This window comes from Lissotriton vulgaris, chromosome 7 (genome assembly GCF_964263255.1).
Source record: "Lissotriton vulgaris chromosome 7, aLisVul1.2, whole genome shotgun sequence".
In the NCBI taxonomy this organism is placed as follows: domain Eukaryota; kingdom Metazoa; phylum Chordata; class Amphibia; order Caudata; family Salamandridae; genus Lissotriton; species Lissotriton vulgaris.
Genome location: NC_141695.1, coordinates 433,945,317 through 433,961,481, shown reverse-complemented (window position 1 = coordinate 433,961,481; position 16,165 = coordinate 433,945,317).

The following is a 16,165-nucleotide window of genomic DNA, read 5'->3' as shown; positions in this document are numbered from 1 at the left end:
GGAGCAAGGCATTGCATGAATGGAGCATTGTAAGGAGTGACACTCTTGCGGCACAATGCCCTTGTAAATATGCCCCCATGTGTGTCAAAACAAATGATGGTGAGTTGCCCTGGTGGGCTCCTGTTCATGCAGTGCATAGTAGGTGCTTGCTGTGCATGTCAAACTGCTACTCTGTCTGACTGGGGAAACTTTGCATTTCAAGGAGGTGAGAAGGGACACGTGTACTGAAAGGTACCCTCACATATACACATGCACTGCTGCGTCTGACTGGGTCACACTTGTGTAGCAGCTGGTTAGGGATGACAGACATCAGCCATTATGATACTATATTCTACATGTCATGTGGAGGGAATCCAGTCTAAAATGGTATCACTGTGCCACATGTACAAGTCAGAGGATGTCATACAGGGAACTGTCAAAGGATAGGGAGATATTTAGTCACTACAAAGGACATGAGTCCCGAAAGGTCAGAGGCTGAGGTGGATGGGTCCAGTTGTCTTAGAAAACTGCTTTGGTACATGTCACCATCACTGTTCCCAGGAACGCGCGCGGCCGCGCGCGCACTTCCCTACCCCCTAGCGCGCAGTCCCATGTGTGGAGCGCGCACAGAGGGCACAGGGGGCACATCCCGTGAGAGTATTCGCGCCGCCGCCACTTTTAAAAGGCGCGCGGCGCGAAAAAAACGGGCATTTCCTGATTGTGGACGACGGCGGTGGAAGTGACCACTTTGGAGTGACAGATTACTGGGAAGCGGAGGTAAGTGTTCTAATGTGGCCACTTGCTGGCCTTTTGTTTTAGCTGGGCTCGCTTTTGTTTTGCCGCCCTGTAGTGCACGCACTGTTGGTTTTATATTTGTAAAGCGAGGCTGCGGGCAGATTGAGTGCTTTTGTTAAAGTATCGATGTTAATCGCAGCCCCTTCACGAGCTGCGATTAACAGGGATACTTTAACAAAAGCACTCAATCTGCCCGCAGCCTCGCTTTACTTACAAAACAATGCACTAAGTTTAAAAACACCTCTTGTGGGCTTTTAAGGGAAATCTGCCCGATTTGCAGACTTGCTGCATTATTTTGGAAGTAAAGTGAGGCTGCGGGCAGATTGTTTTCTTTTATTTAGATATCCATGTTAATCGCAGCTCGTGAAGGTGCTGCGATTAACATGGATACTTTAACAAAAGCACTCAATCTGCCCGCAGCCTCGCGTTACTAACAAAATAATACAGCAAGTCTGCAAACTGGGCAGACTACCCTAAAAAGCCCACAAGCGGTGTTTTTAAACTTACTGCATTATTGTGGTAGAAACGCGAGGCTGCGGGCAGATTGTGTTTAATTTATTTAAATATCCCTGTTAATCTCAGCCCCTTTCAGAAATTTGCAGTGAACTAATTTGGAAACAAACGGAAGTAATGATCGTTTATTTGCCGAATACTGCGATGTTCCAACCGCTTTGGAAGTTAAATTGTAAACCAGTATTTAGTTACTGATTCATTTTTGGGTTCAGATTAGGCCACCAAGTAAACGATTCGGTGCGATAAAACTTTACCCTTTCCCATAGCTGCCAATGTTTCAGATCTCTGTGTGACATTTTCATAATTTCACTGTAATTACGAGTGACATTTAAATGACTATGAGTGACACGTTCTTGCGAGCGAAATAAAGCAATGAAGATGAGGGAACATATGAATATCGCAAAAACACCCATTTGAGCATCAAGAAACTGTAAGAATATCTTAAAACTGCACCAAAGCATCAGAAATGAAGGGCACTGTTGGACTCGACTGTACCAAACAGGACGTGAGTGGCCACGCTGCCTGGAAATGAGCCTCATCTTCCATAACGCGCCCCCCTGCCATAAAAATAGGCTAGATCTCCCATGGGTGGACTTAAGCAGAACCACCTCATCCTCCCTCTGATCAAACTGTGCTGAGAAGCCACAGCACAAACCATCACAAACAGTGCATCTGGCTACCGTACCATATGATAGTCATAGCCACCTTCACACACAAATGTCACCTCATTAGGAGGGTTTGCTAACTGTGTATTTGCTATTAAAGAAGAGACAGTCGAACGTTTCCTGTACCTCAGCATTGCGACCCCTACAGGGTAAACAGTCCAGTCATAAGAAGCCAAAATACAGCTTTTGAAAATTAGGTATCGAAAACATCAGAAGGAAAGCTATTACCTTGAAATAAATGCTTTTAAATATTTATTTTTCCGAAAGTACTGCATTTTTTAAACAAATTGTTGAAGACAATGATACTTCTAAATATGTTTTGGTGTATACTCTGTTGCATGTACCTTGCTATTCATCCTGGAAACGTGTAATTCTCTTTTTATTCTGATTCGGTTATAAACTTTAATAGTTTTGTTGTTTACAGGCAAGTTGAGAACAGAGAAAGTTAAATAACAAGTTCTCTTTTTATTTGTATAGGCCTGAATGCTTGAGTGTAGCTGCGAAACATTAACGTGAAAACATTCCATAAAGACGGACCTATGTGGAAGGTCACAGAACCTCTCGGACAGGAGTCTCATTTTCTGTTTTACATGATTCATGTAAAACAGAAAATTAGACTCCAGTCCAGGCACCGACCCGCAGGCAGCTGATCGCGCTGCAGTTAAAAAGCTAACACTTGGCTGGCACTGAGTCCCGCAGCAACACTATCACTTACTTGCTAGGCTTGCCACAGCAATTCAATTTACAGCCCAGTCGCCCGCCTGTCTCCTCAGACTCCTGGCCATTGTACCTCAAACAATCCTTCAACATTCAGCAAACGTGCATGGTGAACCTCCCGAGGCATCAGCAGCAGGCACCACTGCTGCACAGTGGGCTTCAAATGCGCTGCGGTCCGTAGGGTTGGGTCCGCCAGTCGTAGCATCATGATAAATTTTAATTTACCACCATGCAGTGGTGCTAGCAGCGCTTGGATCGCTGTGAGAAGCAACCCTGTCACCCATCTAGTGATGCCACTTGACATGTCTGAACGGCTCTCTCCCACAGTCCATGTTTGCCTGGATGTCTACGTTTTAAAAACTATCTCTGGTGGAATAGGCCAACATTACTCAGCAGCTCTCACATCAAATTGTAAATATGTTATATAATTTTGTAACTTATTGTGTACATGTGATATTGTATAGGCTCTCAATATTTCCCCACCCAATGAACAGTGCTCCAGTTAAGAATATTTAGTAAAATCTAATGATGGTACCACCACTGGAGTCTTGTGCTTTTCTAAACCTGAAGTGTACTTGTCTGTGTAACTAATTCATGTAATGGTGTGTTTATCCAATTTGCAAACCGACCTTAAGACTCTTAACGTGGCGCTGTATGTGTGAAAATTCATCATCTTTTCACTTTTTTAAGTAAATATTTAGAGTGATATTTGGCACGGCACACGCGTGTTGTCTGGTTTCTGGCGCACATAGCCATGGTTGCAGCGCACAGAGACCCTCCACTGCCGCACACAGAGGAAAAAAATTAGAGGGAACATTGGTCACCATTCTCAGCACTACTACCATGTGGGGTTCTGCTGAACCCATATCACTCTATAACAGCCTGGCATGTCAGCCCATTGGATATGGTCATGCATAATGTAGGTGTCGTAGCCACATGAGAGTCAATGTATGATCGAGGTCCTATCACTGTGTGGCAGTAAGGCAGCTGCCAGGACATAATTGGGAACAGCCAGAGGAGGCATGTGCCCATAAAAGTGCATGTGTATGATGAAAATGATGTGTGACACTCTGCAGACACCCAATTGTAGTCATGATGAAATGGGTTGAACATTCGTGATCATAAACTGATCAGTATGACAGGATCCATCCACTCAGAGCAGGCACACGGTGGTAGTGAAAACAATGATGATATCTAGTCATCTGAAAGAGAAATACAGTGCAATTTGCAATCCATACCCTTGCATAACAGGTGTCCTATGCATCAATGAGGAACTGAAAGTGAAATGTATTGAAGCTTGATTGTGAACTGGATTACACATGTCAACATCTAAGAGAGATCAGAAATAGAATTTCTCCATATCATTGTAGAGGATGAACCCTCACCTCCTGGCCAGCATGCTGTCCCGGACTTCAGCGATGATGGGGATGACAAACTGCAAACCATTGACCAGTACAAATTCCAGGAACTCCTGGATTCCATCAGGACACCATCTATGGACAGCCTCGTGGGGTCTCCACATCTCCCACCTACCAACCAACAGGCACCACCTGCCACTCCACCCGGAGCCCTCGACTCCAAGGAGCCACAGATTGCTTTCCAAGGTACTGAAGTAGGAGTTCAGTGGGAGATGGTAGAGTAGATGCCGGCAGGGACAGAAACTGTGGCGGCCACCCTAGAGGGAGTTGGTGGGTGCCTCAGTCCCAATAGGGACAAAACTGCTGCAATCAGAGGCACCTACCCTCCGCTCCCCAGCCTCCAGCAGTCCCTGGCTGATATCGCTGGTGTCATGAGGCAAAGGCATGAACAAAACGCCTTGCAAAAAGTGGCACCAGTGAGTTGGCCAACCAGCTGTGGGCAATAAGAAATATCTTGTAGTCCATGGAGCGGAAGCAGGACTCTCACTTTGCTTCCATGGCTGCCTACCATCGCGACGTTGCTGGTGTTTTGCAAAACCAGCAAATTCTTCTCGCTGCTGTGCTGCCTCATGTGTTCACATAGTTGAATGCTGCTGCAGGCACAGGCCCCACATCTTCCGCCCCTGATGTGTGTGTTCCTCCCTTGGCTGCCACACCTACAACACCCCCGTCATGTGTGAGTCACTGCATCTATCCAAAGAGGAAGATGTGGACTGCACCTCTTTCCAACGAAAGGGTGTCTGGTACCGTTCATCGGTGCCACATACCCAGTTTCTCCTTTGCCTTTTGCCTATAAATATGCCTGGGAAAATCAGCTGCCACTGTTCTCATTTTGCTTTTGCCCTGTTCACCTTAACCATTTGCGGACTGTCAATGTGGCCTATCCCCCCTAATGAAATTGTGATAATCCTCCTCACTGAAGCATTTCTCTCCTCCACAAGTCCCGTGACCGTCCTGTCCTGGGCAGAAGCGGTCGCTCCCATCACCTCCTCCCTGACTTGGTATCGTACCTGCAAATCTCCTGCATTTGTAGCGCTTCTTGACCCGACTTTGAAGCGCTTCCTGAGTTCTCACTGCTTGTGTGCCATTTACTGTATTGTATTTAACTGTATTTGTAGCGCTTCTTGACCCATCTTTGTAGCGCTTCTTGACCCCACTGCGTGGCTGCACAATCCGATCGCTTAAGGGAACTTTGCTTTGAAAATAGTGCCAATCATCCTAGCGCTCGTGAGCCCTCCATTGCGCTTTATTTTCGCAAACCTCTGCTGCATTATTCCCACCCCACAAGCGGCATTACCCCGTCCTACCCTGCAGCATCTGTTTTGTTGCTGCCATTTTGATCTCGTTTGTTTGGCCGTCCACACACACCTTCCCCCCACCTCGCTCCCGCCTCCCAGCTGCCCCTCCCACGCTCCGCCCCCTCCACTTTCCACTTAAGTCAGATGAACCAACGCGCAGCGTCCACGCGCTGCGGTCGCGCCGAAGGTGCGCCAAAGGTAAGCCTGTCTACGCCCGTCCGCGCCAAGGCCGCGCCCAGCGCCAGACCCCCTGGCCCCCGTACCACCCACCCCACCCGCATTACATACAACGCCTCCACCCTCTTAGCCCTAAACCCCGGCCGACTCCCCAACTGCGCCCAAGCCGCACCTGGACACACCCATGGACCCTTCACATGCAACTCCTGCAAGTATGACGGCGCCAAGACTAACTCCTCATCCACTAACACCAAACAGAGATCTGACACCAACCACCTAAAATGCATCCTGCTCAACACCCGCTCGGTTCCCAGACACGCCATCGGCCTTTGGAATCTACTAGACACCATCTCTCCGGACGTCGCCTTCCTAACAGAAACATGGATGAACGCCTCCTCAGCCCCAGACATCACCATTGCCATCCCGGAAGGCTACAAGATCATCCGAAAAGACCGCACCTACCAAACAGGAGGAGGCATCGCTATCGTCCATAGGAATTCCATCCGCATCTCAACCAGCTCAGACGTCAACCTCGCTAGCGCCGAACACCTTCACTTCCAGATCCACACCGACCCTTCAGAAACGCCACCCGCATACACCACCAACTGATCCGGACCGCCAAGAAAGCCGCTTTCAAAGACCGACTAGACAACAACAAGGAATTATTCAACATCGTCAAAGAGTTTACCAACCCCACTGCCAACTCCAACAACATCACTTCCTCTCAAACCCTTTGCAGCTCCCTAGCTTCGTTCTTCCACGACAAAATCGCAGACATCCACAACAGCTTCGACAACCAACCCGGAGACCAACCCAGCCAACCTTCTGCCGTACCTTCACCCCCCTTGAACATCCTTAATGACTGGAACCCAATCTCCACTGAGGACACCATCCGCCTGATGAACTCCATCCACTCAGGATCCCCCACAGACCCATGCCCTCACCACATCTTCAACAAAGCAGACTCCATCATAGCACCACACCTCCGAGACATCATCAACTGCTCCCTCAACTCCGCCACCTTCCCGGAAAGCTGGAAACACGCCGAACTCAGCGCCCTTCTGAAAAAACCCACAGCTGACCCCACCGAACTAAAAAACTACCGCCCCATCTCGCTCCTTCCATTCCCGGCCAAAGTCATCGAGAAAGCTGTCAACAACCAGCTCGCCGCCTTCCTCAAAACCAACAAATCCCTCGACTCCTCACAGTCCGGCTTCCGAGCCAAACACAGCACTGAGACCGCACTCATCGCAGCAACAGACGACATTCGAACTCTACTGGACAATGGAGACACAGTCGCCCTCATCCTCCTCGACCTCTCCGCAGCCGTCGACACAGTCTGTCATAGCACCCTGTTACAACGCCTCAGAAACATCGGAATCCAAGGAAAAGCACTGGAATGGATCACCTCGTTCCTTGCCGGAAGAACTCAGAGAGTCCGCCTCCCACCATTCAAGTCAGAGGCCACTGAAGTCATTTGCGGCGTGCCACAAGGATCTTCACTCAGCCCCACCCTCTTCAACGTATACATGAGCCCCCTCGCGGCCATCGCACACCAACACAACCTCAACAACATCTCCTACGCTGATGACACTCAACTGATCCTCTCACTCACCAAAGACCCTAACACCGCCAAAACCAACCTACATGAAGGAATGAAAGAAGTAGCTGAGTGGATGAAGCACAGCCGTCTAAAACTGAATTCAGACAAAACAGAAGTCCTTATCTTAGGTACCTCCCCCTCTGCCTGGGACGACTCTTGGTGGCCAGAGGCCCTTGGAAAAGCACCCATCCCGACGGACCACGCACGGAACCTGGGCGTCATCCTGGACTCCTCACTCTCGATGACCAGACAAGTCAACGCCGTTTCATCATCTTGCTTCAACATTCTTCGCATGCTCAAAAAAACATTTCGCTGGATCCCCACCGAAACTAGAAAAACGGTCACCCACGCACTGGTTACAAGCCACCTGGACTACGGAAACACCCTATACGCCGGTACCACCGCAAAACTTCAGAAAAAACTCCAACGCATCCAGAACGCATCAGCCAGACTCATACTAGACATCCCGCGTAAAGACCACATTTCTGGTCACCTGAAAAACCTCCACTGGCTCCCCGTCAATAAGAGGATAACATTCCGCCTCCTCACCCACGCACACAAAGCACTTTACGAACTTGGTCCCGAATGCCTCAACACACGTCTTTCCTTCTACACCCCCTCCCGCCAGCTACGCTCCTCCAACCAAGCCCTTGCTGCTGTTCCTCGCATCAACAAAACCACCATGGGAGGAAGATCCTTCTCCTACCTGGCGGCTAAAACCTGGAACTCACTTCCCATTTACCTTCGCCTCACTCAGAACCACCTAGCATTCAGAAAGCAACTTAAAACCTGGATATTCGACAAGTAATTCCCCACCCTTCTTCAAGCGCCTTGAGACCCTCTGGGTATGTAGCGCGCTATATAAATTAATTGACTTGACTTGACATGACATGTTACCCCCATGGACTCTGTCTGGACATCACTGGCTCAAAACATCTTTTGGGGTTGTTGTCCAGTGAACTGTGCCTGTTAGCTGCATCACAATTTGCACATGTGAATAAATGCACTCAGTACTACCTGTGTGTTGTCTGTCTGGTGGAGTTTGGACCAAGTTGACCATTATGCATTTTGTGAGGCAAAGACGCCAACTACTTGCCAAAGGGGCATTTGTTGTTTGGAGTCAGGGAGAATGTTAGACAGTGAGAGTGGAACATATTTGGTTAAGCCTATGTGTGTGCTGGCTAGCAGGTGGTTACTCAAGATTGCAAGCATGAAGGTTAACAGGTATCATGCAGCCAATGTTAACGTTGAATGAACAGAAAAAATAGGATGACGGTCGCACTCTTAATTTTATCAGTAGTACTCCGTGTAATCCTCGTTTCACTGTGTATGGGTGGTATCCCCTCCTGATCATGAGATGTACTGAAATGATTGAGCAAATACGTCCTTCACCTCTGGAAGGGCAAACTCTTATGAACAATCGTGTAAAATAAGTTACTATCCATTAGTTTAATTTCACTTTGGTTTATTTGTATCCATTATCAATAGTAACTTGACTTGTCATTTCGATAACTGTTGTATTTGCATTCTTAATTTACAATGAAACGTTGAACATCTTGTATTCTCAGGAATGTCAACATAATCCCCGATGCATTTCGGGACCAGCCCTTCTTCAGGGGGTTCTCCCTGTAAATAAAATAGGGTTCGCTTAGTGATCCTAAAACTGAATGCGCCAAAGCAGGGTGATGCAGTAAATTGTTACAACAATCTGTTGTGAAGTGTTGAGTGTGTCATGCACACTGCAGCTCAGAAAAACATCAGTGTGAGAAACACGTACAGCCATGTGAAACAGTGAATGTGTACCAGAGAGGATTGTGTAATTAAGCATGGTGGCGTCAACATATTCGGTTTTTAAAAAAATGAAAAGAAACTCAGTACGTGATGTCATGCCAACAAGACTTGAATGTGCATTAAAAGTACCTCCCAGCGTGCTTGAAATGAAATTACATTTGTATAAATGGCAGCTCCAAATTACGTATTGGTTTGCAATGCGTGAAGATCAACAAACGCTTTATGCTAAATCAAAGTGAAAAAGAATGCGAGCGTGCTTCTTCAAGTAGTACGGGTTCAGCGGTAGTGTAGAAAGTGAAGTTGGTGCGCGTAAGATGAAGTAACGGCGCGTATTCATGCAGGCTACTGCAGCTGCCTCAATAAAACAAAGTGACACATTAGAATCGTACCTTTGAATAGCTTTGAAACAAGCGTGCTCCGTAGCAGTGTTCGCGGGGTGATTAGTCTACCAAACTGAAACTCCGTAGTAAATGTTAGTAAATCCGGAAGTGACTGAAGCGGGCTGAATAGCCACTGCAGACAGACTGCTAAAGGAAAGACTACCACATAAATCAGTGCGTCCTAGACTTGAGTACTAAACGTGGTATGATAAAGTTTAAAAAAACACAATCTCCTGCGGACAACGCAGGTGGGAAAAGCGCTAATACTAATGATACCCAAAATGACAATAATAAGAACAGTAAGATGTAAATACTGATCATATGAGACGTTACATGAAAAAACTTCAATCAATGACAACTATAATAATCAGTGGGATGGCCATAAAGCTTGGTACGAAATGTTTTAGAAGCAAGTGAAAAAAGTGAAAAAACTGTGCTTGAATTTTAACATGATTTTTTCTTTGATCTTTGATGATATAGTGCCTCAGATGATTAAATTTGTCTTTCCTGAAGTAGTTGTGAATAGGAAAAGTGTTTTTTCAGGCTTATTTGGTGAAAACTAGAGAAGTGTAAGAAATGATTCCGGTCTGTTGACTTGGCAAACACTGATGTGACTAGTTTGTGATCTTGCATCTGGATATTAACGTCCAGGAAAGGGATTCTTTTCCTATCAAAGGTGTGTGTGAACTGAATACGTTCATCTATTGTGTGTTGATCTCGCTGATAGCCTGAAGTAGGTCTGTTTGTGTTTCTTTCCAGAGTAGAAATATGTCATCTATATACCTGAAATAGGTGATCAGATTCTCTTTCCAAATTGTTTTGCACAGGATGTTATCAAGTTCAAAACGGTGCATTAAGAGATTAGCATATGCAGGTGCTGCGCAATTGCCTATTGATGTACCAGACAGTTGGGTGTAAAATTGGTTTTGCCAACTGAAATAGCTGTGATATAAAGTAAAAGGCGTACGTTCTAACAAAAATACTTTAAGGTCTTCAATTTTCTCACTTTCAAGAAGGAAGGATTCCATTCCCTGTAGACCCAGATCATGTGGGATGGAGGTGTACAAAAATGTTGTTGAATGAAGTCAAACCACAAGTGCCTGGTCTACCTATGGATAATAGCAAGCAAACTACATTGGACTGACAAGTAAACGCTACAAGTGTGAGTGTGTATGGGGCAGCAATCAATGTGAAAGGCCAAAAACCTTCAATTTTGATGAATGTTTTAACCACAACATCCCTCCAAAGCATATTGCATGACATACCCACACAGAGAAATTGTATGTGAATACGTGTAGCACTGTGTAGCATTTACAACATGATTGCCACACGCATTGTGTTTGTAGATAGATAATGTAAAGTCATGGCCAACCTGACAGATCCCTGTCCATGGATAAAGCACCTACTCACACATGTTGCCAAACACTGCTAGCAAACACAAATGTATGTGCATTACATTACCTGAGCACACGTGCTAACTCCCACACAGTAAATCATGATGTACACCTGTATGTAGCAAACAATGATATTTAATGTGAACATATAAAAATGTAAATGACTAAAACAACCTAACCTGCACTAACTAATCTAACTTAACCAACACTACCTTATCCTACCTACTATCTAAACCTACTTGAACTTAACCTAGCTTGCTCTACAAATTTAGCACAACATGATAAACATCAACACCCCACCCCCCTTAAGACACGTCTATACACATGGACAACAGAAATTACACCTTAACAGCAACTAACTACACATTGAATCCTTAACAATGATATATTTGTTCATTGTTTCTAACCCATATATAACACACCCACCCCACCCCACCCCAAAAAACATAAAGTGCCCCTAACCACTAAATTTGTCCCCCCCCCCCCTAAAAATCCCTAAAACTACTGCCCCTGCACTCTAATTACACTAACTAACCAAAACTAAGCTATAAAACTATTAAGAACAAGATTGTAACTGAGAGCTACCAAGGGTCGAAACATGTTGACTTACAACGAACCATTACCAGGTGCAGTGGTACCACTTCCATCAAATCACCACCATTCACTTATTTAATCTTGCCCCATCCTCGGCAAATTAAAGATCAAAACTGAGGACAGGAGGTAATTTTAGCCACACTGCACAAATACACTCCTTCACATTTTACCACAACCGTCAAAAAAACAGAGGGTCTACCTCCAGGTGGAGGAAAGGAGATCACTTGGAGAACCCAGTATTCGAGTGATAAAAGACCCAATGAGGATGCTATTCACATAACTTACGGAGCAGAGAATCAAAATATACCGCCCTGTATGTTCAATGTGAATGAGGGTCTTTAAAACACAAGAATCCCAGACCCTGGTAAAAACAGGACTTGCGATTCATTCTCCTTTGATTTCATATGTTTAGAAGTGTCATATTTAGGCATTTACATACTCTTGGATACAGTATAATGTGAGTGGTCTCCTCTCTGACATACATTGGGCCGCATACAAGAGGTGTTCAATGGGAATCTCATATGTAAGGACAGCTCCAGTGACTCTGGCCTCAAAAAAGATTCCATGAGGCCATGCAAAGCCAGCATGCAGCATTTGCTATGCATTCAGAGGCATAGAGTCAGGCAAGCCAGTGCAAAGCACAGCGTAATCATAGAGAACATCAAGGAGCCTTACCTTTTACATAGGAAATGCTGGCCAAGACCTGTGATATATGTTTTGCAACATTCACAGGTTAGCTAAGCTGTGTAAGCAATGGCCTCATTAATGTGTGACATTAATGTATGCCAAGGAGGATGATTGGCACATCACTAGTATTGTATGCGTGCTGCAGTCCAATGCAAAAATACAGAAGTGTCATACCCTGCCATAGAATTTCTTTGTGCTGAGAACTGTCCCTTCCACTACAATACAAATCATGTTAACAATGCACACACATGTGCACCATAGGTCAAGGGTTTGTGTGTATGCTAAGCACACCAACTAATTTGCAAGGCCCTTGCGCCACTGAGGACTCACTTTTTTACATTTAAAAAGTGACACACAGGTGCTACTAGGTGCTTTTCAATAAACACTGCTGTTGGTAAGGTGGTCAGCTATAACTCAACGGACTGCCCCTTCATCAGTGACTTCTGCCAAAATCTATATATTTTTTATGTCTTGGTGGCCAGCACAAGGCAAATCCTCATTGAGTTGCGCAGCACCGTTGCTTGTGATTTGCTTTCCCACAGAGTTTTGCTGACAACTTTGCGGCTTATTTACATAACCCTTGGGCCACTGATGCATCACTTTTGATAACGGAAAAAGTGACATCCCGGTGGCACCAGGGGCTTGTAAATAAGCCCCTTTATGTGTAACGTATGTTCTGTAATAGCCCATCAGAACTATACCTGGCAAATTGTGAAAGAAGCACCTCTGGAGCTGATCTGCACTGCCTGGTCTGCCATCATGAGTTGTCTGGATGGGTTACAGGCATGTGCATCAGCTCAGTGCTTCCCTGGGACTCATTTGTATCACCTAAAGGGACTCTAACACTCAGTGTCACAGATAGCACTGGTGCACAGATTGTGTCAACGCCATTGCCACAGCATTTCCCTCATTTGCATAGGGGCATGGCTATTTTGAGCAAAACGTCATGTGAGTCATACTTCTGGATAAATGAGACACATAGGAAAACACACAAATCGAGTACTTAACTCAACTTAGATGCCAACGTAGTCGAGGAGGTCACACTTCCTGGCCACCACATTCTCCCAGCGATGTTTGAACTGATGGATGTTCTGGTTGATTCCAAATAGCCTTGCATCTATCTGTTGGTAAATGACTAAAACAACCTAACCTGCACTAACTAATCTAACTTAACCTACACTACCTTATCCTGCCTACTATCTAAACCTACTTTAACTTAACCTAGCTTACTCTACAAATTTAGCACAACATGATAAACATCAACACCCCACCCCCCTTAAGACACGTCTATACACATGGACAACAGAAATTACACCTTAACAGCAACTAACTACACATTGAATCCTTAACAATGATATATTTGTTCATTGTTTCTAACCCATATATAACACACCCACCCCACTCCAAAAAACATAAAGTGCCCCTAACCACTAAATGTGTCCCCCCCCCTAAAAATCCCTAAAACTACTGCCCCACACTCTAATTACACTAACTAACCAAAACTAAGCTATAAAACTATTAAGAACAAGATTGTAACTAAGAGCTACCAAGGGTCGAAACATGTTGACTTACAACGAACCATTACCAGGTGCAGTGGAACATTACCACTTCCATCAAATCACCACCATTCACTTATTTAATCTTGCCCCATCCTCGGCAAATTAAAGATCAAAACTGAGGACAGGAGGTAATTTTAGCCACACTGCACAAATACACTCCTGCACATTTTACCATAACCGTCAAAAAACCAGAGGGTCTACCTCCAGGTGGAGGAAAGGAGATCACTTGGAGAACCCAGTATTCGAGTCATAAAAGACCCAATGAGGATGCTATTCACATAACTTATGGAGCAGAGAATCAAAATATACCGCACCGTATGTTCAATCTGAATGAGGGTTTTTAAAACACAAGAATCCCAGACCCCTTTTAAAAACAGGACTTGCGATTCATTCTCCTTTGATTTCATATGTTTAGAAGTGTCATATTTAGGCATTTACATACTCTTGGATACAGTATAATGTGAGTGGTCTCCTCTCTGACATACATTGGGCCGCATACAAGAGGTGTTCAATGGGAATCTCATATGTAAAGACAGCTCCAGTGACTCTGGCCTCAAAAAACATTCCATGAGGCCATGCAAAGCCAGCATGCAGCATTTGCTATGCATTCAGAGGCATAGAGTCAGGCAAGCCAGTGCAAAGCACAGCGTAATCATAGAGAACATCAAGGAGCCTTACCTTTTACATAGGAAATGCTGGCCAAGACCTGTGATATATGTTTTGCAACATTCACATGTTAGCTAAGCTGTGTAAGCAATGGCCTCATTAATGTGTGACATTAATGTATGCCAAGGAGGATGATTGGCACATCACTAGTATTGTATGCGTGCTGCAGTCCAATGCAAAAATACAGAAGTGTCATACCCTGCCATAGAATTTCTTTGTGCTGAGAACTGTCCCTTCCACTACAATACAAATCATGCTAACAATGCACACACATGTGCACCATAGGTCAAGGGTTTGTGTGTATGCTAAGCACACCAACTAATTTGCAAGGCCGTTGCGCCACTGAGGACTCACTTTTTTACATTTAAAAAGTGACACACAGGTGCTACTAGGTGCTTTTCAATAAACACTGCTGTTGGTAAGGTGGTCAGCTATAACTCAATGGACTGCCCCTTCATCAGTGACTTCTGCCAAATTCTATATATTTTTTATGTCTTGGTGGCCAGCACAAGGCAAATCCTCATTGAGTTGCGCAGCACCGTTGCTTGTGATTTGCTCTCCCACAGAGTTTTGCTGACAACTTTGCGGCTTATTTACATAACCCTTGGGCCACTGATACATCACTTTTGATAACGGAAAAAGTGACATCCTGGTGGCACCAGGGGCTTGTAAATAAGCCCCTTTATGTGTAACGTATGTTCTGTAATAGCCCATCAGAACTATACCTGGCAAATTGTGAAAGAAGCACCTCTGGAGCTGATCTACACTGCCTGGTCTGCCATCATGAGTTTTCTGGATGGGTTACAGGCATGTGCATCAGCTCAGTGCTTCCCTGGGACTCATTTGTATCACCTAAAGGGACTCTAACACTCAGTGTCACAGATAGCACTGGTGCACAGATCGTGTCAACGCCATTGCCACAGCATTTCCCTCATTTGCATAGGGGCATGGCTATTTTGAGCAAAACGTCATGTGAGTCATACTTCTGGATAAATGAGACACATAGGAAAACACACAAATCGAGTACTTAACTCAACTTAGATGCCAACGTAGTCGAGGAGGTCACACTTCCTGGCCACCACATTCTCCCAGCGATGTTTGAACTGATGGATGTTCTGGTTGATTCCAAATAGCCTTGCATCTATCTGTTGGTAAATGACTAAAACAACCTAACCTGCACTAACTAATCTAACTTAACCTACACTACCTTATCCTGCCTACTATCTAAACCTACTTTAACTTAACCTAGCTTACTCTACAAATTTAGCACAACATGATAAACATCAACACCCCACCCCCCTTAAGACACGTCTATACACATGGACAACAGAAATTACACCTTAACAGCAACTAACTACACATTGAATCCTTAACAATGATATATTTGTTCATTGTTTCTAACCCATATATAACACACCCACCCCACTCCAAAAAACATAAAGTGCCCCTAACCACTAAATGTGTTCCCCCCCCTAAAAATCCCTAAAACTACTGCCCCACACTCTAATTACACTAACTAACCAAAACTAAGCTATAAAACTATTAAGAACAAGATTGTAACTAAGAGCTACCAAGGGTCGAAACATGTTGACTTACAACGAACCATTACCAGGTGCAGTGGAACATTACCACTTCCATCAAATCACCACCATTCACTTATTTAATCTTGCCCCATCCTCGGCAAATTAAAGATCAAAACTGAGGACAGGAGGTAATTTTAGCCACACTGCACAAATACACTCCTGCACATTTTACCACAACCGTCAAAAAACCAGAGGGTCTACCTCCAGGTGGAGGAAAGGAGATCACTTGGAGAACCCAGTATTCGAGTCATAAAAGACCCAATGAGGATGCTATTCACATAACTTATGGAGCAGAGAATCAAAATATACCGCACCGTATGTTCAATCTGAATGAGGGTTTTTAAAA